We start from the raw sequence: 24,858 nt of genomic DNA on the forward strand, positions 1-24,858 counted from the left end.
CTATGTAAAAATACCAAGTGAGTGTTTTTAAGTGATGGCTGTGAATGTCACTTAGTCACTCAAAAATATCCGCGACGCCTCTGGGAAGGAGCTCAGCTCTGGGCAAGGCGATGGCCCTGGCCTCCCGAGGCGGCCGTCCCCGTGGGCTGGACCCACAACCACCCAGCAAACAGCAGCATGAACATTACGTGTGTGCGCTGTGAATGTGCGCTGCAGGTGGCTGTAACTGTTATGAAGAAATCCAACAGGGTGAGGGGCGTGCACTGCAGCCTGCAGGCCTTTGATTGGTGGCCTGAGACGCCCCTGGGCGGAGGCGGCGTCTGAGCTGCAATCAGACTGACGAGGAGAACGGAGCTGCGTACAGAACCCAGAACCCGGGCAAGAGTGCTCCTGGCAGAGGGAGGGGCGTGCACAAGGGTCCGAGGGGGAGCGGGCGCGGTGTGGCTGAAGGACAGCGAGCCCGGGGGGACTGAAGAATGCCCAGCGGTGACTGTTGAGTAAGAGAGGAGATGGAGCCAAGGCACAGACAGGGGCCAGAAGATGTCGGTCTTGCCTCCTGTGGTGAGGACAGTGACCTTTATTCTAACTGTAGAGGATGTCGTTGGAGGGTTTTAAGCAGGGGATTGACGAAATCTCAATTAGCTTTGAGGAGGACCATTCTGGCTGCTGAACAGAAAATGGACTTTGGTGGAAGCTGCTGTAGAATCCAGGTGGGAGCCGAGGAGGGAAGACGAGGGTGGTCGGTCCCAAGAGGTGGAGCGGGGGGGGGGACAGGGGGAGCTCTGGCTTGTTGCTGTAGAATCGGGGTGCAGGAGGGAAGGAAACGGAGGCTTCGAGATAACCTTACGGGTCTTGGTCCCGGCATGTAGGTGGGGGCAGGGAGCGTCCGGGCCCAAGTCAAGAGTCGTCTTGACTACGTTCAGCTTGAAACGCCTCCTGGGTAAGCAAGAAGCTCTGAGTCGCGGGTGGAGCAGGGCCAAGTACGGGCCCACGGCATGCGGGCGTGTCGAAGATGAGGGGCTGGATGAGCTCGCCCGGGATGAACGCAGAGGAAGGACAGGGAGACCGAGGGCAGCCATCCTCACCACTACGCTCTTCTTCCTCCGCGACGGCCCAGCCACGGCACTGCCAGGGGCCTATCCCAGCCCGGACAGAGGGGCCTGGTCTGAGGAGACAGATGGCTTTTGGGACGAACAAAGTCATACTTAGGCGGAGTCTTCCCTGGTTAATATTAAAAGCACACCCAGTCTCATAACCTGCTAAATTAAACCTCGCTTTAGGCTATAATTTTAATTCAGGTAGAACTGTGTTTCTGAAAGAGCAATAGCTGAGTGTACAGAATTGATTTAAGTTAAAAAGTGCTCCCAGAGTAAAGTCTAAAAGGTGAAGCCATAATAATCAACTATTGCCTGACCGGTGAGGCTCAGTGGTTGAGCGTCAACCCAGGAACCAAGAAGTCGCTGGTTCAGTCATTGTCTGTTGGAGCGTTTAGACTGGGAAACAGACACAGACCTAAAGCTCCGACTGTAAAAGGTGAGGATGGCAGGGAAGGGCAGGAAGAAAGAGAGCGCATCGCCTGCCTCCCTCCCTCCCTCCCCCCCTCCCTCTCTCCCTCCCTCCTCCCTCCCGGGGCAGTTAGCATCCTTGTAGATGGGTTGGTACAAGGAGAAACACGGTCGAGAATTTATTCTCCTCTACGAAACCACAACTTTCTGTAGCGCTGCGATTTCTTAGCGGCTGGAGTGTTTTGTCTGCCGAAGTTCAAACCTCCCTCTCGGACACCATCGCTGTTGGAGGACTTCCATCTGCACGCTGTGCACTTTCACTCTCCCAAAGGGTTACAGCAACATGAAGAATTCACTTGGCAAGTGAACTGGGGCAGACGGATTGGGAAACGCAGCCGTACTTCTCGGAGCCCTGAACGAGGGGCTTAAAGGCGCCGTGGAGCGGGGGGGGGGGGGCTCGGCGCTCCAGGCCGGACCCAGCCTCAAGGTCGCCCTGCTCCGCTGGGGCCTGTGGGGTGAGATCTAGGCCGGGCCCAGCGTTCTTTCTAAAACACGTGCCATAAACCACCGGGATCTCTCTGTAAATGGCAGCACATGCCAGGGGAAGGCAGGCCATTGCTGTGACACAAGGGCTCTCAAATTATCGGTGCGAGAGCCAGGCGCCGCCATGCACACGACACACAGTTTCAGCCTCTTCGGCCCAATATCACAGAACGTTACCCCAAATACTAGATGACTCAAGACAGAGCCTCGGTGGGGCCCATGGTGGAAGCGCTATCCATCCGCTCCACCCACACGGAATGTAACTGAGACACCAAGGCAGAGATCCGAGAGGCGTTTTCTTTGGGAAAAGGAAAAAACGCCAAACTACTGAGAACCACTTAGACCAGCGGTTCTCAACCTGTGGGTCTCGACCCCTTTGGGGGTCGAATGACCCTTTCACAGGGGTCGCCTAAGACCATCGGAAAACACATATATAATTACATATTGTTTTTGTGATTAATCACTATGCTTTGATTATGTTCAATTTGTAACAATGAAATTGGGGGTCACCACAACATGAGGAACTGTATTAAAGGGTCGCGGCATTAGGAAGGTTGAGAACCATTGAGTTAGAGGAGTGGGATTAAACGAGATGGCCTGTCCTGTTCTAGCCGATGCGATGAAGACTTGTTGCTGGTAGGACACTCTGGCCTTGTTAGAAACCCAGGCAGACTTGGCCTAACAGCCTGGATCTTTGAGAATCACGGAACAAGCAACAGTCACAGAAAACAACCCCCGCTCATCATTAGAGACCACGCACGTGAGAACACCCTCAGACACGGCACGCTGGTGAGCGTTTGCTGGTGTTGCTTCCCGACCGCCGCTGGGCTCTGTGCGGGCCTGAGTGCAGTCGGGGGCTCTGTCCCTGTGACAGTGTGAGGCTGCAGTGGGCCTGGCGGGCTCAGCGCCAGCTCTCAGCAGTCGGGCCCAGGAGCCCACATGACATCTCTCTTTTAAAAAGATCCATCAACAAGTCAGACAACTTTTTATCTTTCTAAATGAGATGTAACTGAATTTCAATCAAGTTAGCTTTTCAGGGTTTGACTCAAGTTTTCTTGTCCCCATAGCACTTTAGCTGTGTTAGAGGGATGGGCAAATCGGAGAGGCCACTGGGGCGGGTTAGACGGTGATGGGGACCCAGGGAGGAGGAGCTCAGGTGACCCACCCTCCCGCCTGGCCCATGGGGTGCGCACGCCTGTGTGTGTGTGTGTGTGTGTGTGTGCATAGCCTCAGCTATCTACACAGCCTCAGAGATGAAAAGACCTGCTTCTGACAAACACAAAGACTTGAGTGTTAAAAGTATAAACGAAACCCCTGAAGCCCCCATGGGTGCACGCCCACCCTGGAGATGGCTGTCACACACGGAGCCTGCAGGGACAGCCACACACTTTCCAGGCACAGGCGTCCTCGGTGCCAGGCCCGGCAGCTCCCTTCCCTGGGGACACGGGTCCTGGCGGTGCTGGTGTGAGGCCGGGTCGGCGACAGCCAGCTGCCGAGGGCGCCGGGGGCAGGGGCGTTTGTTTAGTAACAGGGCCGTGGCTTCCAGCCCGGGGAGCACCCAGTGGCACCAAGCACTCGGGGACAGCGGGGACACAGCGTCCAGCTGGGCAGGCCCCCGTGGGCACCGGGCGAGTCCGCGACCCAAACAAACGCCGGCCTGTTAGAAAAACGCCCGAGAAACCGCTCCATCCAGTGTGCGCTGCGTCGGAGGGAAAAAGACAATTGTTCCCAGACTGAATCACCAGCAAAACAATGCTCATTTCAGCTGCAATTTGCAATTCATGATTGAAACCCATTTAAATGTTGTCTTAGGTCTGCACTCATTTGAACACAAGCAAAGTAATTCCCTGTAATATTTGAAGACATCATCATCTTCTCAAGGAAAAGGGAAAAAAATCCGTTTTCCGCATGAAGCCCGAGGACATGTGTAGCTATGAATGACACGGCTCGTCATGTCCCCTGTGCTCTGAAGGCGTGCGGCTCATCCACATGTAACTCCCGACAGTTACCTTACTAACCGAGGCCACCGAGGCCAACGCAGTCCGATGAACGACCCCAACTTTCCTTACTTGTAAGCGTTTGCTAACCCGCAGGACAGTGTGATGTTACGCCACCCCCCCTGTGGCGGACGCTGTCTTTGGCCTCTTGTTGGAGAAGGCGTTCCCTGTAACTGCAGGCAGGTCACCGGGCCCTGCGACCAGGAGGAAATGGTGCGGCGATGACGCCCACCGGCCGCCCAGTGCACTTCCCACTGCACTTGAATCGCACCGAGGAACGCGTGGGGGCGGGGCGGGGGGTGTCAACGGCGCTCTATTACATACGTGGTTTTCGTCGTTGGAAACACAACACCCGTGGCATTAATTAATGGATGATGGTGCTGCCAGGTCTGCCAGCGATGAGCTTGGAGTGCAATTCATCAGGGACGACCATTTCCCCAGAAGGCTGTGAGGAGAAGGAAGATGAGATTTCGACGCAGCAGCTCCCACGGGGCAGGGGCCGGGCTCTGGCTGAGAAGGAGCCCAATTTAATTTCCCGGCGGCGGATCCCAGGTCTTCGGCTGCGTGGATGAAACCGGTCGCTACAGCTCGAGGAGAAGTGCACATTCTATTTTTAGAGCCGTGGCTAACGTAATTGGTCAAAAAAACTCTAACTCCAATAAACCAGTGAGGCGATAGCATTGTTGTCTGAGTCAGAATCCCCTCTCTCACCTCTCCTTCCTCACTCACAAGCGGATCCAGGTGTGAGAAATCCCTGACGGGCTCCTTCCCCACTGGCCCCTCTGTGGGGGTGTGGGGTTAGGTGCAGTCTCTAACCTTTTACCCCCATTTACCTCGCTTTCCGGTTCCCTCCTACTTGCTGGGGTCCAAGCCCTCACCTCGCCCTAATTCAAAGGACATAAACATGCACCTTCACTCAGACCCCTCACCGAGCAGCCACCCAGACCGCACTTTTTTGGTGGCTCCTAGCCCCTCCCCCAGCTCTGGCCCGTCCTGGGGGTGACCCCTGCCTGCCCGGGCTCTCTAGCTGCCTCTGTGGGCCTCACCCCGGCCCGAGAGGCCCCTCCCCCGCATGTCACGCTGGGAGACGCAGGAGGAAGCTGCCCGGAGCCTCGGCTACCTCGTCCCCAGCAGGACTGGCCAGACGAGCGTGGATGGACCGTGCGTTGGAAACACATACACACGTTTGATTCTGTTCAGCGTTGGCATGATCCTAACGCTGAAGGCTTTGTTTTGTATTGTATTCTCATCTGTAATCCTCTCTGGGTTCCTTCATGGGACAATCTAATACAGGCGTGAGAAGGTCAAGTGAGCTCGTGTCAAACATATAACTGTCCAGCCTGGCTGGTGTGGCTCAGTGGCTGAGCGTCGACCCAGGAACCAGGAGGTCACGGTTTGATTCCTGGTCAGGGCACATGTCTGGGTTGTGGGCTGGATCCCCAATGTGAGGCGTGCAGGAGGCAGCCGATCAATGATTCTCTCATCATTGATGTTTCTCTCTCTCTCTCCCTCTTCCTTCTCCTCTAAAATCAATAATATATATATATCTGTCCAGTTGGGTATTTTATTGATTTCCTCCCAATGAGAACATATACATTTAAATGAAACTTTCCCAACGTATTGGCACAACACTAGCTGTCCACCTGCCCCTTCCTTTTTGAGTTGATGACACCTACATGGTATATAAAATCTCTGACTAGAAAGCATGCTTCAAAATATTGAACACCAATTTTTCTGGGTAATTTCCATGAAGATTTAAAGAAAGATTGGCAGATCAATATATCAAAGGCATTCTTTGGTTGCCTTTCAAGGGGAATTAGAAAATGTTTTTCAAAAATCCAACTTTTTCTTTGGTGAAATTTCGAATAGGTGTCATGAGAGATCTTTCTGGATCATGAAAAAGGAACCAAGGGAGGAGACACCAGCTCACAGGCGATGCGGCCAACCTGTTCTAGAGCCAGTCCCTCAACGGGAAGTAACTGGGTCAGGGTCACCCAGCAGCAGGGGCAGAGCTGGGACTGGGGAACAGGACTGCCCTCTGGCACCCAGGGCCCTGCCCCTCCCCGTGGCGCCCCCACCAGGAGCGCTCAGAGGGTTCTGCAGGTGAACCAAGCACTCTGGGCTAAGTGGCTTTCGCGTCTGAAGATGTCTGACCTCATAAGAGCCTGAAAGTAAAACAGGAGAAGAGGAGGGTGGGATTAGTAATTAGGCCCCAACTGAGAAAACAGCCCGAGAGGACGGAGGTGGGGTCAGGGAGGGAGGGAGTCACAGGTGACCGGAACGCACGTCACAGGTGGAGAAGCAATGGGTGGTGACAGAAAGGCAACCTGCCATGGTTGACTGCTTCCCTGTCACCCTGACTTCACTTAGTCTTCAGTTACAGTTTCTGGGAAATTCAACACCCAAAGCTGCATCAAACACGATGGGTTTATGGAGGGCTTCGTCAAGAGGGGCATGGAGCGCTCTGCGTCGGGCAGCCAAACTTTTCCTGAATCTCTCAAGACCATTTCTGCTCTTTTCTTAAATTTCCTCTCTCCATCACAGCCTCCCTCTCCATTGGTTTCTTCCTTATGCACCTTCACCCCAACATCTTCTAACTCCTCCTCACACCCAGCTCTCCTAGTCCCCTCATCGGTACCCCGCTCACCAAACAAAAGTCTGGCAACAGTCCTGAGTTTAGGCAAATTGGAAGTACTACTGCCTTCCAAGCACAGTCCTAGTGTGGGAGCGTGGGTGTGGGTGTGCATGTGACTATGACTGTGAGTGTGAATGTGAGTGTGGTTTTGAGTGTGGGTGTGAATGTGAGTGTGGTTTTTAGTGTAGGCGTGGGTGTGAATGTGACTGTGGGTATGACTGTGAATGTGAGTTTGAGTGTGGGTGTGGATGTGAGTGTGAGTATGGGTGTGAGGTCAGTGTTTAATGTAGGTGTGGGTGTGAATGTGACTGTGGGTATGAGCATGAATGTGAGTATGAATATGAATGTGCGTTTGAGTGTGACTGTGGATGCAAGTGTGAGTGTGGGTGTGAGTGCAGTATTTAGTGTAGGTGTGGGTGTGAATGTGACTATGGGTATGTGTATGAATGTGAATGTGAATGTGAGTTTGAGTGTGACTGTGGATGTGAGAGTGTGAGTGTGAGTGCAGTGTTTAGTGTAGGTGTGGGTATGAATGTGACTGGGTGTGAGTATGAATGTGAATGCGAGTTTGACTGTGGATGTGAGTGTGGTGTGAGTGCAGTGTTTAGTGTAGGTGTGGGTGTGAGTGTGGTGTGAGTGCAGTGTTTAGTGTAGATGTGGGTGTGAGTGTGGTGTGAGTGCAGTGTTTAGTGTAGGTGTGGGTGTGAGTGTGGTGTGAGTGCAGTGTTTAGTGTAGGTGTGGGTGTGAGTGTGAGTGTGGTGTGAGTGCAGTGTTTAATGTAGGTGTGGCTGTGGGTGTGAGTGTGGTGTGAGCACAGTGTTTAGTGTAGGTGTGGGTGTGTGTGGAAGTGGGAGAGGTCTGCGTGCACTGCAAGTCGTGACGATAGGAAGGATGAGGAGTGACAGGAGAGACACCTGCGCTGGGGGAGGAACAGCAAGGTGTCGTGTGGGGATTCCTGGCTCTAACGCTGACAGAGCTCATCCCTACAGGCCTGGTTCTGGGAGGGGCAGTGGCCCAATACGGGAAGGTAGGTCCTGGAATCTTCTTTCATAGGCAGCCCCAGAAACCAAGGGTAAGCAGTCCCTCCAGATCAGATTAAAAGGAGAAAACTTACTCCAGACGGAATAGCTGTTGAGTGCCAACATCGAGACACCAGAACAATGTCCGACAGACTTCCTTGAAGGCTAGAAAAACCACAATGTCTTGCATCTCAACCATTCCTTTGTGTGATCAGCACAACAGCCCAGAGAGGAGATATTATGGCCTCATTTTATAAACGAGGAAACATTCAGAAAGAATAAGTGCCTTATATAAAGTCATCTATCTAGGGGGTGCTATTGCAATTTGAAGAGCTTTCTTTCAACTCATTGACTAAACGTATGTTTACCACCTGCTACGCGCTGACCACTAGACACACATTCTCCCGTTGGTCGAGACAACAAGAAGTCTCCGCAACGGTCACACACCGCGTGGTGTTGAATAGGAGATGAGTTCGTTCAAGTAGGACGGACAGAGAAGCAAGAACGATGAATAGAAATAGAGGAGACACAGCATTTTGAGGAGCTTTTCACATAAGAGACATTTTCTGGGAAGTCTGAATATTCTATTCCACAACACTGAGAAAAACTAAGATGAAAGGCAATAGAACTCAAAGAAGAGTCATTCAAAGTATAAGAACAGAGACGGAAAGTCCTTGTTGATGGTGTTGAAAGTGTTTCTTCTTGGTTCTGAGGCCACCAGCCCTCAAGTGGCTGGAAGGCCCCGTGTGGGGCCTGGGAGTCAAGGGCGTGTTCAGATCAGATGACGGCAGAAAGCACCGGAGTCAGGGCACCCTTCCTCCTCCCACCGGCGCTTTACAAAACTTCCTCTCCGTCCTCCAGGCCCCAACTCCGTGCTGCCCGGATGAAGCTCCCGCCCTCCGTGCAACGCCGCTGCAAGCGATGGGCCCATCCAACCAGCACCACGTTTGTCTCCATGCGAGAGGCCAGCTTTCAGCTCTGGCATCGATTGGATTTCATCATTTACTCTTTTGTATAAAACGTATCCATTGAGATATTTTCGTGAATCAATACCTATTTTTTGTGTAGCACAATGGAATCAAAGAGGGAGCCATGGAGAACCTTCTTAAATAACAGGGTTATGAAAATGTCGGTCCTAAACTCAATTGTAGAGTGAAATGAACTCTCATGTTGGGCCGTGCCCATCACACATTCTCTCCTTCAGTTCACCGGAAGGAACGGTACTGCCGTCTCACATGAAAGGCTGGGTACGACCCCCTTTCCACAGCGGCTGCTGAGGCCTGTCCCTCACTCAGTGGTGGATGACCGGATTCCAGCGGCATGTGGAGCACACATCTGCGGCAGGAATGAGTAACCCTGGGAGGTACAAGCAAAGCGTCTCCTCATTGATGGCAAACAGGACAATGGGCGCGGGCAACTGCGCTCTTTTCCTAACAATGCGGCTGAGAATACCACGCGAGACAGGCAGGAGTAACCTATCACATCGAATAGTATGAGTCACTTTGTGGCTGAATTTCTACAAAGAAAGGCTTTTCAAGAGAAAATAGGTTATAAAGTGATTAATTTGTGACCTTACACTAATGTAATTTACGGCATTTCAACTTCTTTTCAGAGGAACTATCTTATGAGAACAGAAATATGGCTTCGGAGACCACAGCTGGGATGACAAAGGGCCCACTCCGACTCACTTTGTCTTAAAAGAACATTATTATTTTCTGAATAATGTTACTGCCGGCCTTACATTTATCCTCAACAAAAGCGGAGCACTTTTTGTTTAGCTCGAGCAGAGGAAAAAGAGGAACTGAAGCTAGAATTTCTCCTTATTTAATAACATCTGGTCAAATTAGCTATATTGGTAGAAAATGTTTATGTAGAACATATTAGCTAAGACAGAAATCCACTTATGTAAGATTGCATCTACCCAGAAAATAAAACTACTGAAAATTGAAAATCAGGTTGCATGCAATCCCAATATCATTTTATGAAACAATCATGTGACCAAATACTACAACGTCAGACTGAAGAGATGGCAGCTAACTTACCCCCCAACAGAAAATGACCGACCAACCAACACACTCAAAACATCTCATATGTTTAAGGCTGATGCTATCCATCATGCTGATTAATAACAGGAAGTACCTCCTCAGTACTGTATCTCAAAACCTTTTCTCTATAATCCACCAACCACTCAACAGCCCCTTAGAGAGACATGGCAAGTACCTGTCGTCCTCTCCATCTCCTCTCGCCACCCTCGAAGTCTCCATAGCAGACATTTTTAATTGGTCATAGCTCTTTTTTTTTTTTAGAAAAAAATATGTCTTATTGACTTTTTGAGAGAGAGAGGAAGGGAAAGGGAGAAGGGAGAGAGAGAAGCATCTCTCGGTTGCCCCCTGCATGCCCCTACTGGGGATTGAGTCCCAAACCTGGGCACGTGCCTGAGTGGGAATCGAACTAGTGAACCTCTCGGTTCAACCACTGAGCCACACCGGCCGGGCAGTGGTGGCTCGTTATTAATCTGAGGGTGTGCGGAGACTCAGAATCTTGTGTGACACATACCACTAACCCACTGGAGTTAGAAATGAGGGGAACTTCATTTGCATCCATGGAAGACAAAATCATCTGCAATTTGTCAGCAGACAAATATCGATGGAGCGCTCAAAAAATACCCGGGCTTAGGAATAAACACACCGAGGAGAGTCAACACAGCTTCTCCTTCACAAGCAGTGACTTCCCGAAGGGGCACGAAGCCCGACAAGCACGCATGTGCATAACTTCGTCCTGATGGCAGGTAGCAAAGAGCACCTGGCCGGGAGGGTGAGCTCCCGGGGGCTCGGAGCGGGCAGTGCTGCTCAGGAAGCCATGGCGGCGGGACTAGGTTCTGGTGTGGAGAGACACGGAGGCGCCCACCTGGCGGGGCTCAGTGGTTGAGCGTTGGCCTAGGAGCCAGGAGGTCACGGTTCGATTCCTAGTCAGGGCACAGGCCCGGCTTGCGGGCTCGATCCCCAGTGCGGGGTGTGCAGGAGGCAGCCGATCCATGATTCTCTCTCATCATTGATGTTTCTGTCTCTCCCTCCCCCTTCCTCTCTGAAATCAATAAAAATGTATATTAAAAAAAGAGAGGAAATGGATGTGCTTTGGCTGAGGAGAGGATAGCACATCACACCCGAAGCCCCGACACCCGTGTGGCACCTGCACGAGTCCCAGCTCATCCTGCCGCCATGGCCCCCCGGGGGGCAGAGCGCGCAGACGCCCGTGGAGGAGGCCGTGCGGGGGACCCGCTCTCTAACCGGCCACCGTGGGGAAGCAGAAAGTGCGCCATTTTCCCCGAAGCCTTCCCTTCAGAAGCCACGTCTGACAATAATAAAACACCCGGCTAAGCTATAAACTGGCTTGCTGCGGGCAGAATTTAAAAAGGAAACCGTATACTTTAAGGGTCCCCTTGGAGGATGGTAAGGAGATCTTGAAAAATTAAAATCAAATCTCTATCATACAGATATTATAGCCTTATGAAACCTTATGAAAAATTCCGGGGAGAAATATAGCAGAGGAAGCGCGCAATATTCCTGATCATTTCTCTCCGGCTCCGGCGAGCTATTGACTTCTAGGTGCACCGTTTCCTGGCTGGTTTACGGATGCCGGTGCGGAGGAGCGGTGGCAACGAGGGAACCCCTTCATAGAGGGGGAGGGTCTCGAGGAATTGAAAAGCAGATATTTCATGTTTTATAAAGAAAAGAAAACCGTTTGCTTGAGACACACATTTCCAATCACAAAATCCCCCTCGCAAGTCAAGTGGCTTATCCTCGTGGAGGGCAGCCATGAACGTGGAGAAGCGGGAGGGGTTTTAGTTGAACCTCTGTCTCCAGAAGGTTGTATCAGGCTCAGTGCACAGAGATGGACTCTTCTCTCCCAGGCTTCAAGACCAGCAGAATATTCTAGTAACTCGCGAAGGGGAACGGTGAGGGGCCTTGGGTCAGAGCAACAGGGAGCTTGGTGCTTCTGACAGCCAGGCCACGCCGGGAACACCTACTCCGCCCTCTTACCTCCTCATGATGTGGGAATTTTGGATCATATATTTGGCACCTGTATTTTTAATTTTTTTGCGGAGTCTTCATACTGTTCTCCACAGTGGCTGCACCAGTCTGCATTCCCACCAGCAGTGCAGGAGGGTTCCTTTTCTCCACATCCTCGCCAGCGCTTGTTCGTTGATTTGTTGGCGATAGCCATTCCGACAGGGGTGAGGTGATAGCTCATGGTGGTTTTCATTTGCACTTCCCTGATGATTAGTAATGTTGAGTGTCTTTTTATGTGTCTGTTGGCCACCTGTATGTCTTCTTGGAGAAATGTCTATTCAGGTCCTCGCCCATTTTAAAAATTAGATTGTCTGTTTTTGTGGTGTTAAGTTGTATGATTTCCCTATACATTTTGGATATTAACCTCTTATCAGCTGTATCATTTGCAAATATCCGCGGGCACAGCCTGTCCACAGCAGGGCACAGGGCGTGGCCAGGAACGCCCGGTGGGGACCAGGCAGGATGTGAGTGCAGGGACAGGGACTGCTGCTGCCTCTGTCCTGGGAGCACACTCCCTGGCGTGGCCGGCGTGGCTGCGGGACAGGAAGAGCTGGAGGCTGGAGGGAAGAGATAAGAGGAGCAGTGAGGAGCCCGGGCGCGGGCAGCGTGCTGGCAGGTGGGACACGGCCGGGCTCTGCTCCGGCTCTGCCCGGGCTCTCAGCTCCTCAAGTCCACGCTGTGCCCGTGGCCAGCAGCCGGTCCTGACGCGGCCCCGGCCTGGGGGCTGCGTGTCTGGGCCGGGCGGCTGCTGGCCTTTGCCCGGGCCCCTCGGCTGCGCGGCCCTGCAGTCATCACCCCCCCCCCCCCCCCCCCCCCGCCGCTGCCAGCTGCCCGTGTCCAGGCCTCTCTGAGTGCGGCTATTCCTGACAACGGGGTGCTGCTCCACGCTCCCCGCTCCAGTGCCACCTCAGAGCCGCCCGGGGCGAGGCCCCCAGGGACCTTCTTCTGACAACTCGAGGTTATGTGTCATTTCGGTCCCCCCGCAACTCCTCCTGAACTCGTGGCAGTTTATCACCCAGTTACCTATGGCCCTGGGTGCGGCACTGGAGCTGTGACACGTTGCGAGGATTTTTAAGGTCAACACCACTTTGGTGCCCTGCACAGCCACCAGCAGGCAGCGCTAGGCACAGCATGGGCGCTAGGCCGGCATGGGTGCTGGCCCCAGCAATGGGCGCTAGGCCGGCGTGGGTGCTAGGCCCTGCAATGGGCACTGGGCCGGTGTGGGTGCTAGGCCCTGCAATGGGCGCTGGGCTGGCATGGGCGCTAGGCCGGCATGGGTGCTGGGCCCGGCAATGGGCACTAGGCCGGCGTGGGTGCTGGGCCCGGCATGGGCGCTGGGCTGGCATGGGCGGTAGGCCTGGCATGGGAGCTGGGCTGGCATGGGGGGTAGGCCCTGTGTGGGTGCTAGGCCGGCATGGGCGCTAGGCCCTGTGTGGGCGCTAGGCCGGCATGGGCGCTAGGCCCGGCATGGGTGCTTGCGCCCAACACGGCGCCGCTCTGGTTTCCCACGGGGCAGGCTTCCTAACAGGGAGAGAGGCCACAGCCACGGCGCTGCGAGGGGGATGGAGGACCGACACGAAATGCTCCCTCTTCAAGGCGTGGCGTGGACTAAAGGAGACGCGTATTTGCAAAGATCTTCCAAAGACATAACTCGACCCACGAGCGCTACCCGTGTGGACACAGACTCCTCTTTGCCAAGAGCTTCAGAGAGAGCCCGGCCCCCGCGAAGAGGCCATGCGGGGGGGACGGGGACGGGAAACCTGGCTGAAGGGAGGCCCTCCCGATGCCGCCACAGAGGATGCCGGCGGCCGTGAGGGTACATTTGTGCTTTCCTGTTGCTTATCAGGAGCCACCGGCGAGGCTTCCCAGGTTGTAACTGGAGGAGCTGCGCCCGAGCCTTTGGGCCTGAAGTGAAGTTCCCTCTCCGTCACCCGGAGCAGGTCCAGGCCGTCGGGAGAGAGACACTGGGAGAGCTGCCGTCGGGGGGTCCTGGTGAGAGTCCGCACGTCCCGAATCACCCCCTCCCTTCCGAGGAGAAGTCTCCGCGCAGGTCCGAGCTTTCAGAGCAGGCTCTTCCTTTCGTGTATCCCAATGGCACCGGACAGCGGTGGGGCTACTGTTTTAAAAAGTCATGACATTATTTAAAGGGGAAAACGATGGCATTTGACTATTAATCCGGGGTTGGGACCGGGGCTCTGGTCCTTCAGCCTCGGCTGGCAGTCCTGGGACCTCTCCTGGGACGAATCCTATGGGCGATTCCTGGCGAAACCACCAGGTGATCCTGGTGCGCCGGCTCCGAGATGCGGTCCCAGGCCTCCGGGAAGCAGGGCCAGTGTTCGAAAGGATTTTGCAAATAGGTTGAAAGGGAGACGTGAAATTGAGCACGTTTTAGTGTGGAAACATTTACTACTGAAATAAACAAACACCCAATGAGGAGTCTGTTTTCTCAGAACAGACGGTCCCTCACCCCCCTTCACCTTCCAGGGAGAAAGGACCCTGCTATTTGGAGAATTTACTTTACACAGTGGGTCCACAGTTTCCAGCATTTGAATAGATATTACACTTAAAGCCATCTAGGAAGAGAAAAATAACTAGTCACTCCATGGCCTAGGAGACTTACTGTGGGCCACTTTCCTGGAGAATTGTCCAGTCCGCATTTATCCCAATTTACAAAGAGATCTTTTATCTTTAGCTGAAGTTTTACTTTGGGGAATTTTATAAACATAATCATATCTTTTTTCCTGTGGTTCCCTTTATTTCTCGATATCACCAAACCAGTTATAAAAAATATGATTGGCCCTCGCTGGTGTGGCTCAGTGGATGGAGCGTTGGCCTGGGGCCTGAAGGGTCCTAGGTTTAATTCCCCGTCAGGGCACATGCCTGGACTGCGGGCTCAATCCCCAGTGGGGGGAGTGCAGGAGGCAGCCGATCAATGATTCTCTCTCATCATTGATGTTTCTCTCTCCTTCTCCTCCCTTCCTCTCTGAAATCAATAAAAACATATTAAACAAAAGAAATAAAAAAATATGATTGTAATTTTTCCATATAAAGGAAATCTTTGATACAAAATCAGCTTACTAATGAAATCACATTGTCAAGAGAATAGATGCACTATCTTAATCCTTTTGTCATTTCCTTCCTTCCTCCCTCCCTCCCTCCCTCCCTCTCTCCTTCCCTCCCTTCTTCCCTTCATCCCCCCGCCCCACCCCCCCAGCTGGTCTGCTTTGAAGAATCCTTCCAAACTCATCTGGCACCGCCAGGTTCATCTACTTCAGTACGTGACTGACATCGACTAACACCGTCTGGGCTCAAGAACTCGGCCCCGCTTTCCGATTCTGCAAGTCCTTCTCCTCGCTCTCCTGTGAGGAATTCATTGTCGGAAAACGAGTCCAGTTCCTGGGCGGCACGGGTGTTTGTGCAAATCCTTAGTGGTAGACTGGAAAAATAAACCCTTTCCTCTCCACCGAACCCACATGAGAAACAGCAAACAATCACATTTGTCATATATATTAAAACAACAACAATTGTTTTGGTTACGTTTCCAAACTCAGCTCATGTGTCCTCACAATCATAGCCTCTGTATGATCCTTCATTGCATGTTAATTTTGAAAATCTTCATTACTATGCCAGTTTTCTCACATGAAATCAGAGTGTCCAATTGGACATATTGCATGCATCTGCCTCATTCCTGATATCCTCATCGCTGGCCGGCTGTGCCCCTCGATGGGGGAGAGCGCTAATGGTGCCACGCCCGGGCCGGTCCTTCCTCAGGGCGGGCGGCGCTTCCCTGGCACCGGCTGGCGGAGCCCCAGGGCAGGTCCTACTGCAAACGCACAGGAGGACCCGGGCCTCCGTGTAACGCTGGCTCAGCCTTGCCCGGCGCGCCTCCTGTGTTTTTATTCTTAACATTCTTGTGTTTTACTTCTTCTTAGATGTGACATAAACATAGCACACCTACTGCTTTTTATGGGAGAAATTCATTGGTAATTATTTAAGGCGAGTCGTCTATACTTAAGTCAAATAATTAGTCTCATTTGTTTTTCCTTTTTTGACTCAATAATCATTAACATTCTCGATGACATCCTGATGTTACTTCAACTCTACGTGATTTCTCAAGTCACATGTGAAGTGTTACAGTCGATTCTTTTAATCACTTGCGACGCGCCCAGTAGTTCTGTGACTGTCCCCTCACGTCTCCGATGGCAGTGTCCGTTCCCGCGAGCCGACTGGATTCTTCGGGGTCAGAGTCCTTGCACTTTCCTCTCCGCGCAGGCGCCATCCAAGTCTGAGCGCTTTTAGGATCGCTGAGCCCCACATATCCCACCCCTCCTCTCTGGGAGCTTGAACACATTGGTGCTTCTACAGCGTGTTTCTGTGCAACACGCTTGCTCACGCGTCCTGCAGACACACACTCCCCCAGAGCAGGCAGGGGTGTGGCTGACGGTGACGGTGACGGGTCCGGGGCCTTTTGTCCCCACAGGCTGTTCCGAGAAATCCACCTGCAAATACATTCACGGGCTGAAATATCCTTTGTAATGGCTCAGTTTCCTTGACTTTTCAGTTAATTCTATGTTCTGTTTAAAAGTTTTCAGAAATGACAGTTTACTGTCGGAATTTGATCTGTCCAGTTAACTGCTTAGGGAACGCGCTCCGTGCAGCCTGTGAGCCGTGTCCTCCGCCTGAACCTGGGCCCCTCCGGGTCACCGGGATGCAGCCTGCACCCTCCCCCCTCGAGCGGGTCCGGCAGGTCTCAGAGCCGTGATGGGGAAATGTCTCCCCCCTCATGGCCTGACCGCAGAGTCCCCAGGGCCCAGGGACCCTCCTTCTCTCCAGGCCCAAGCCCGTTCCGAGGACACGGCCCACAGCGGTGCCAATGGACGGCGTGTCCCAGAGGATGAGGAGAGAGGACGACGACGTCTAGGCTTTGGCCTAGGGCCTGGGAGCATTGCCTCAGAGGCCAATGCCCAAGGGAGAGCGACTCTGGGGGAATGAGGGTGTGTGTCCCCTTCCAGGTGTCCACGTGGGCGCCCAAGGGGGCAGTTGGACCTACAAACTAGAGGGGTGGTGAGGGCTGAGCCCGTACACCGTGGGCTCAGGCATCGCGCATCCAGTGGTTTCACAGCGTCGGCTGTTTCTCATCCCACCAGCTCTATGTCAGGACAGTTTCCGGGCCTTTCTAATGTGTCTGCACAAATCCCGCCTTCAGCGTTGGTTCCTCTTCGCTTCCTTCCCCTTTTTCCTGACGGCAGCCTCGTGAGTACGCCGGCCCGTGACTCCCTCTGCCCCGGCCTCTGTCGGGGTTGGGTTTCTGCCTCCGCCTTTTGTCTCCGTGAGGCCCCTCACCTGCAGCTCGCGCATCCTTGCCTTCCCGCCCTCTGGGGAAGACACCCCATTGCTGCTCCCTCTGTGGTGTCTTCACATTGTCCCCAGGGCTCCTGTTACTTTAGGCGAGTGGGCAGGAAATGGGCTCTGCACACCGTTTATAAGAGCCAGCTCGCTCCTGCCCAGTTAGTGTGGGGTCTCCAGGGCCCACGGTGACACCTTCCCTTAATGCCTTGGTTTTCTGGGGCGACCTCATTAGCAGCGCTGCCCTGTCTGCAGAGACTCTCGGAACATCTCCCCGGCCTTCCTCCTCCCTGTTCACGGCTGTTTCCACCCCCATGTCCCGCAGGGCCCGTGAACTCCACACACGCAATGCACCGCCTTTCCCCGGACATCCTCCCCTGGACTCGGCGCCGGGTTAATGCCACCAACCTCTGCCCCGTCAAGGGAAACGGACTCCACTAGGCTGGTGCCAGGCCACACGCCAACAGCTGAGCACAGTGAGCAATGCCATTAAAGCTGGTCATGAGCGGCCGTGAGCGCAGGCCTCGCCCAGACGGCTTCAGGAGGGAATTAATTCAACGGCCACGGGGACTGCTATTTCCCCACTTAATCCAATTCCAACTCCATCGACAGAAAGAAGCCCCACAATCCTTGTTTTACATGATAGCACGGCACTGACACCCAAACCTGGCAGAATAGCTTTACATTAGATCATTACTCTGCATACGAATCATTCCTAAAATAAGGATTAAAGCGATTTAGCAATACAGTTGGAGAAAAAGTCACCACAACCAAGCGGCGTGTATGTCCTGAATACATGGGCGGCTGATGAAAAGTTATAAATGGGTCAAGAAAATGAAAAGACAACCCACTGAATAGAAGAAGATATTTGGCAATGATACATTCCATGAGGGGATAGTATCCAACGTTTCTGAAGAACTCATAGAACTCAACCCCCGAACCCAAACAGTCCAATTTAAAAAACGGGCACAAGACCTGAAAAGGCACTTCTCCAAAGAGGACATACAGTTGGCCAATAGACTTATGAAAAGACACTCAACGACACTGATCATCAGAGAGATGCAAATTAAAACCACAATGACACATCACCTCACACCGGTCAGAATGGCTGCCACCAACAAATCAATGAACTGCAAGTGCTGGCGAGGATGTGGGGAAAAGGGAGCCCTCGTGCACTGCTGGTGGGAATGCAGACGGGTGCAGCCACTGTGGGAAGCAGTGTGGAGTTTCCTCAAGAAATTAAAAATGGAGCTGCTTTATGACCCAGCGATTCCATTTCCGGGTATATATCCAAAACCGCCAAAACAATAATCTAAAAGAATATATGCATCCCCATGTTCATTGCAACAGTATTTATAATAGCCAAGATATGGAAACAACCCAAGTGCCCATCCATAGACAATAGATGAGAAGATAAAAAAAGCTGTGGTACATGCATACAACGGAATATTACTTGGTCACAAAAAAGAATAAAATCTCACCATTTGCAATAGCATGGATGGACCTAGAGGCTTTTTACTAAGTGAAATAAGCCAGACAGAAAGACAAATACCATTATTTCACTTAGAGGTGGAATCTAAAGAACAATATAAATAAACAAGCAAAATAGAAACAGACTCATAGATACAGAGAACAGACATGGTTGCCAGAAGGCGGGGTGTTTGGGGGAGCTGGGTGAAAAAGATGAAGGGATTAAGAAATACAAATTGGTAGTTGCAATATAGTCGTCTGGATGTAAAGTACAGTATAGGGAATATAGTCCATTATTGTGACAATGTGCATGGTGCCAGGTAGGCACCTGAAGTACCGGGGGGCCACTTTATAAAGAATATAATTGTCTAACCACTATGTGCACACTTTGAACTAAAACAAAATAACAGTGAATGCAAACTGTAATTGAAAACTGAAATTAAAAATAAAGACAATGAAACATACTTAAAAATTATAAGTGGGTCAAATTAATATATAGTTGTAAAGGTTATGGAGGCAAATGCTATGTCGTATAGGAGATACCAACTGAGGCATCTTCACGAACATCAAAGTCCATTTCTCAGGTTCTGTTGGTAAGGCGAGAGCTTTCTTCAGAAAGCATTTGGCTTTATAATCAAACACCAGAATTTTTCCTATTAAAACCTGGCACAAAACCAGGACGGTGGCCATCGCTGTAACGACTGACCACTGTAATTAAAGAGTAGGCAGTGGTGTTACCAAGAGAAAATGTACAAATATTGGAAGAAAGAGTTGTGCTCCCTTTTAGCAGATTTTATGACTAAGAACCAGACGATACAAAGTGAATCAGCCAAAAATGGCAAGAGAATTCAGGTAAGATTATGAACGCACCTGCCACAGCTGCTCGATAGAGAATAAGCAGCCACGGGAAAGCACGGTTCGAGGCACAGAAGGGTGCAACTCATTTATTAAAGCAAAACCAATGGAGACAAAAAAGAGAAAATGCTTTATTCTCGGTGGGAGCAGTGTCTAATGAGGGCTCTCCAATCGGTGCTTTTTGTCCTTGTGTTCAGCGGCCATCGTGGACTGCGAGGCCTGGGTACCACTTCCATCCTAGAAGGACAGCCTGCTCTGCGGGATAGATGGGACTTGGGAACAGAAACACCTGAACTTCTCCGAGAGCTCTGCATGCACTAGAGAAGGAATAAACAGGCGTCACAGATCAAGTTCATGAAGAGCAGCACATTAACACGCTGTGCCGGGCTTCCTGTCAGAGTCTCAATGGAACTGTCTGTTTGCTCATCTCAGTGCTCCATCATCTTTAAGTTTTTAAAAAATATGTTTTCATTGATTTCAGAGAGGAAGGGAGAGGGTGAGAGAGACAGAAACATCAATGAGAGAGAATCATGGATCGGCTGCCTCCTGCACACCCACTACTGGGGATCGAGCCCACAACCCGGGCATGTGCCCCGACCGGGAATGGAGCCATGACCTCCTGGTTCATAGGTCGATGCTCAACCACTGAGCCACGCCAGCCGGCCTAGTATTTTATTTTATTTTATTTTTTATAGATGGATGACTCCCAGGCATCACAAGCACATTTCACAGTGATAACAGTCCTCACGGAGACACTTGCCAACAGTTAAATTCACAGAACATCAGCGGAGAACTGAGGTCCCCAGCAGGCACAGTTGGATGTTCATGAAGACGGTTAGGGGGTGGCTCAAGGACTGCATATGCTGACTGTGGAATGGAGTGTTGATCTTCACAGACTGAGACTTGTTTTACTATGTAGACTTGTTTTACAGTGGCTTTTTAAAGAAAACTAGACATCTGCAATACTGTCAACAATAAAAAAAATTAAAAATAATAGCTAGTGGTAAAGTTAAAAAAACAAAACAACACACACACAAAGAATATGAAGGCCTATGTCTGTGTGTTTTAGGCGTATGGAATGGCCGCACTTTCAGTTGTTCATGTAGAGCCAAATATTTCCTGTGTGTCATGGATTCCTATCAAATTATGGTTTGACTGTGCTGGGACCTTGTTCAGTTATTAACCAGGCTGATATATGTTTGTTTCACGCACTATGAGAAAAATCAATGGGAAGGAATTAACACACTCAGCCCAGCCATAATATTCCCCCAGAATAAACATTATGTGGTGGTTGTCTCCTCTGTAAAGTCAGGTGATCCGGCACCAGCACCCGGCGAGATGAACAAGTCCTTGTTTACCCCAGTCAATCCCTACTTTATACCCAACCACCCACTGTGGTTATTGTTTTATTAGTACAGATTCAGGACAAGATTAATGAAATACAAAATGCGAGGTCAACTTACAATTACTTTCAACTTTACCCACCCAAATCCATCTCCTGGTTTCTTCTCAAAGTTCCCCTCCCACATTAGGGGGTGGGGAGGGGTTGTCACGTTGGTACTGTGGAGAGGGACCCCAGCTCCTCTTATTAAGGCTACGGAGAGGCTGGGATGATAAGACGCTCTATTTAAGGGCCACTCATCACACGGGCTGATAAATGCCAGCAATAGCTCACCGTGTGTTTCCCTCACTACATTCACCCAGCTCCCTGTCAACAGGGAAAGGTGTCGGGAAAATGTGCCTAATGTCGCCACGGCCTTATTTAGTAAATGAATGCGAGGCTGAGCTATAGATTACGTGGACCTGGGCTTCTATTTGCGGCTCCCCGCGGGGCCTGGCTCCCTCCCCACTCCCATTAGGCCTTCGTCTGCAGGGAGTCTGATCCGAGTGGGGAAATTGCCTGCATTAGGAGAGCATCCCCTCACATCAGCTAATGCTCTTCTCTGCCTAATGACCTGCATTAGACACATATTTTTGGTAGAAAGGTACTTTCCCCCCATTTTTCTCCTCCTGGCACCGTAACAGCAATTCTGAGAGGTGCCCATTCATGGAGTGTGAGATGGGCGTTGATATTAATGAAACACGGGTCTAGAATTCTTCCTTTCTCCAAAGTAGCTTACATTTTATTCCACACGAAGAAGACGCATGCATTTTGGGTTACGAGTCGTGTTTTAGCATTCTGTTTAGAAGCGGCTACACTGAAGTCCTAGGACGCGACGCCGAAAAGGTAGATCCAAAGGTCTGATCAGCAAAGCGGCTGCAAGGCCAACATCGAGCAGAAATGGCGAAATCCCACGCACGTTCACTTGATATTTGATCTCTGTCCTTCTCCAGACACAACTGACCATGGCAGGGAAGATTCTAATTGTCAACATACCAATGTAGTAATGTTTTAAAGCAATGGTTAGCCCTAATTTTAACTTCTGTTATCACCTCGGTCGCCATCATCACCTCACGCCTGTCTTGTTGGAATGAGCCTCATCGGTCTCAGGAAAAGAAAATAATAGAAAGGAAAAGCTCAGAAATAGCCCAGGAATAGAAAACATTTCAATTCTTTGCAGAGTATTTGCTTTATTGAGCAAATAAAGCAAAATTAAACCGTGGACTAAATTATGTGCCATCAATCAGCTAGCTGATGGGATATGACGGGTTCAACTACAACAGAGTTCAGATGGACTACTGAGTGATGCTCGTGTGGCAGGGGCCATATGTCAGGCGACTGCGACGAGGAGAGGAAGAGCCCCAACAGATGGTGGCCACTTCCAGGTGCCCCCCAACGCCTGACCCTAACCCCAGCCCCTCCCAGTGCATCCATCTGGCCTGTCGGAGGCTGTCAAGCGCCACGTGGTCCTCTTGCTGAAGGTGTGGGCGCAGTGACTCATCATCTTGCCGCACAGTAAGATCACGGATCCTAGGCTTTTCCATTTTCTTGAAAGAAACAGTTACGCATCCCGACAGTCTTGCACTTTAATTGAATAGAAAGAAATTGGTTGCATGAATTATCATCTAATATTACAATGGGTCAGGTTGCCATCGTCGCGTTCTATAGCGAGGAGGCAGAAAATAAGAAAAAGAGGTAACTGGGCTTGCGTGTCATTGTTGTAATGTGCTAGCCTCCCAGATGACAGGAGGGGGTGGAGCTCAGTGGAAATGTCGGGTAGATGAGGAGCAGGCTGTGAAGAGATCTTCCTGAGCACGACAGCTGATTTGGGTATCTCTTCAGGCTTATGTAGACGTTGAACATTTTAGGCCTTACACATTCATTTCTTTGCTCATTAGACAGTTATAGCTGTGGGGGCTAAATAAATGTTAATACCTTTTCTCCCACCTTCTAAGTTCTCCTGGCTGGGCTAATAATCAAATTAAGAGACAGATTAACAAGAAAAAAAAATCAAATTGGATTCCCGGTGCACGGGGAGGTCACATATGCATGAATTTTCCAACAACGGTGAGGCGACATCAGGTGTACATGACATTTTGGACAAAGGAGAAGTGGGGGGAGGGGGGACGAGGTCTTAGATTTCAGAAGTGAGAGTGGGTTCCCTTCATTGTCTTCAGGCTTTTTCCTGTGGCTTCATCACCTGTTCCATTTGACAAAGACCGAGTAGGTGGTGGCCGTTATGTGCATTTCAGCAGAGAGAGTAGCCATAGTCTAAAGTATAAACAACAGGGCGAGAGCACAGAACCCTCTGTAAAAGGAGGGGCTGCTTTTTTCAGTTGGAGAGGACTACCACTTGGCACACGCCTGGGGTGCAGGCTCGATCCCCAATGCGGGGCGTGCAGGAGGCCACCGGTGGATGATTCTCTCTCATTGTTGACATTTCAATCTCTCTCTTCCTCTCTCTGAAGTCAATAAAAACATATTTTAAAAAGGAAAAGGAATAACATACACATGCAGAAAAATAATCATCCAAGAGGAGAAGGTGAGAAGTTTTGTACTGACACATACAGTCTTCGAGAAAACTGAATCCCATGAGAACACAATGATGGTTTAGAATTTATAATGAGAGAGCCTAGAACCCCAGTGGCCAATCCGATATCTATTCAGAGATAGAACTACTTCTAGGAAACACGACCGTGAGGCCAACCTGCTGTTCCAACCCTCACTCACACCCTCTGACAGCTCCCCGGGCGGTCGGAGATGCGGGCTGATAGCATCACATCATTCCAGTTCACGCCAAACGTCATCGTGGTTTCCTTAGAAGCCACTGACACGAGAGTCCCACTGGGCTCCCACTCTGCTCGGACAGTCTGTTCCCCTTCTGGGGCCCGACAAAGCCGCGACCCCCCGCCCCCCGATAGGATGCGGCCGACAACGGCCCCCACGAACACGCGCCAGGTGGCACCGCACCCGGGGAAATTCTGTCCTGTGAACTCCGAAGGGCAGGACCATCTTCCCCCCAGGGCCCAGGGGGTGGACGCGCACGGAGCCTGAGCTAATGCCCCCCCCCCAGGTGGCTGTCCCCCACGTCCTGGGCCCTGGGATACCCACAGGCACGGAGGGCGAGGCAGGTGCGGGAGGCAGCGATCTGTCCCCCAGGCCACCAGCTGTGGCACACCCACCAGAGGTGCTTACCCCCAGGGCACCTCAAGACTCCGTGGCCCCCAAACTCTTGCTTTGGAAGCCCCGCACAGCCCCTCAGACAGCCTGGAGGTGCCCACGCCCAGCTCCCCGGTCCGAGTGGGGATCCCCGCTGCTACCGCCTCCTCGGGGTCCTTCACTCCTAGCGCCACAGAAGTGCTCGCCGAGCCCAGACAATTGGCTCTCCCTCCATTATTCAGGAGGTTAGGCAAAATGGCATATTTTTTCCTTCTTTTTTGGGGTATGAATGGCTTAAAATGCAGGCAAGGAACCGATCCAGGGTCTATTTGCTAGAAGCCTCCATGGGTTAGGGGCGCTCGCTGCCCTCTTTTCCGCAGGCAGCCACCTCGTCGCCGGGCCTCCGGGAGCTCTGAGGAGGGGACCCCTGGGATGTGACAGCGGGATTTGCGGACTCGCTCTGTGTCTGCTGGCAGAGTGTGGGACAGCGGGAGGGAAAGCCGGCGTCTGCCATGGCACACAGACACACACGTGTGTTTACATGTTCTCTCACAGCCGTGGGACAGAAATGACAGCCGAGAGAGGGCACTGGCCACTCCTTGCACGAGGCCTCCCGCTCAGAGAGACAGGCTTTGGACTCATTAGTTACTGCCCTGCTCTGACCATCACGGAGGGGCCACAGGCAGCACTCGCCCCCCCCCGCCCCGCTGCCCCGCCTCCCCCTGCTGCCTGCCTCCCCTGCTGCCTGCCTCCCCTGCTGCCTGCCTCGGTGTGGGACACTCCCCGCAGCAGCCTCGCAGGCAGCTGTCCCCACAAGCCTCCCACAGGCCTGCGGCCGGCCGCTCACACTGTCCCCTCCCAGCGCCCCCCATCCCCT

The 24,858-nt window shown here is 51.9% G+C and overlaps 1 protein-coding gene and 1 long non-coding RNA gene across 3 annotated transcripts in view; both read right to left on the reverse strand.

Moving 5' to 3' along the window:
• Positions 1 to 24,858, reverse strand: part of PACRG (parkin coregulated) — a 299,322-nt gene that overhangs the window by 37,981 nt on the left and 236,483 nt on the right. The gene's annotated exons all lie outside the window — the stretch shown is intronic.
• On the reverse strand, positions 19,499 to 21,016 carry LOC139012987 (uncharacterized). The gene is made up of 2 exons (XR_011471909.1): positions 20,905 to 21,016; positions 19,499 to 19,758 (listed from the first exon to the last, which is right to left on the reverse strand). It is a non-coding gene; the product is annotated as an uncharacterized lncRNA (long non-coding RNA).

The sequence above is a fragment of the Myotis yumanensis genome, unplaced genomic scaffold (assembly GCF_028538775.1).
Source record: "Myotis yumanensis isolate MYYU_CA2020_CCGP unplaced genomic scaffold, mMyoYum1.0.hap1 SCAF_6, whole genome shotgun sequence".
Lineage (NCBI taxonomy): Eukaryota > Metazoa > Chordata > Mammalia > Chiroptera > Vespertilionidae > Myotis > Myotis yumanensis.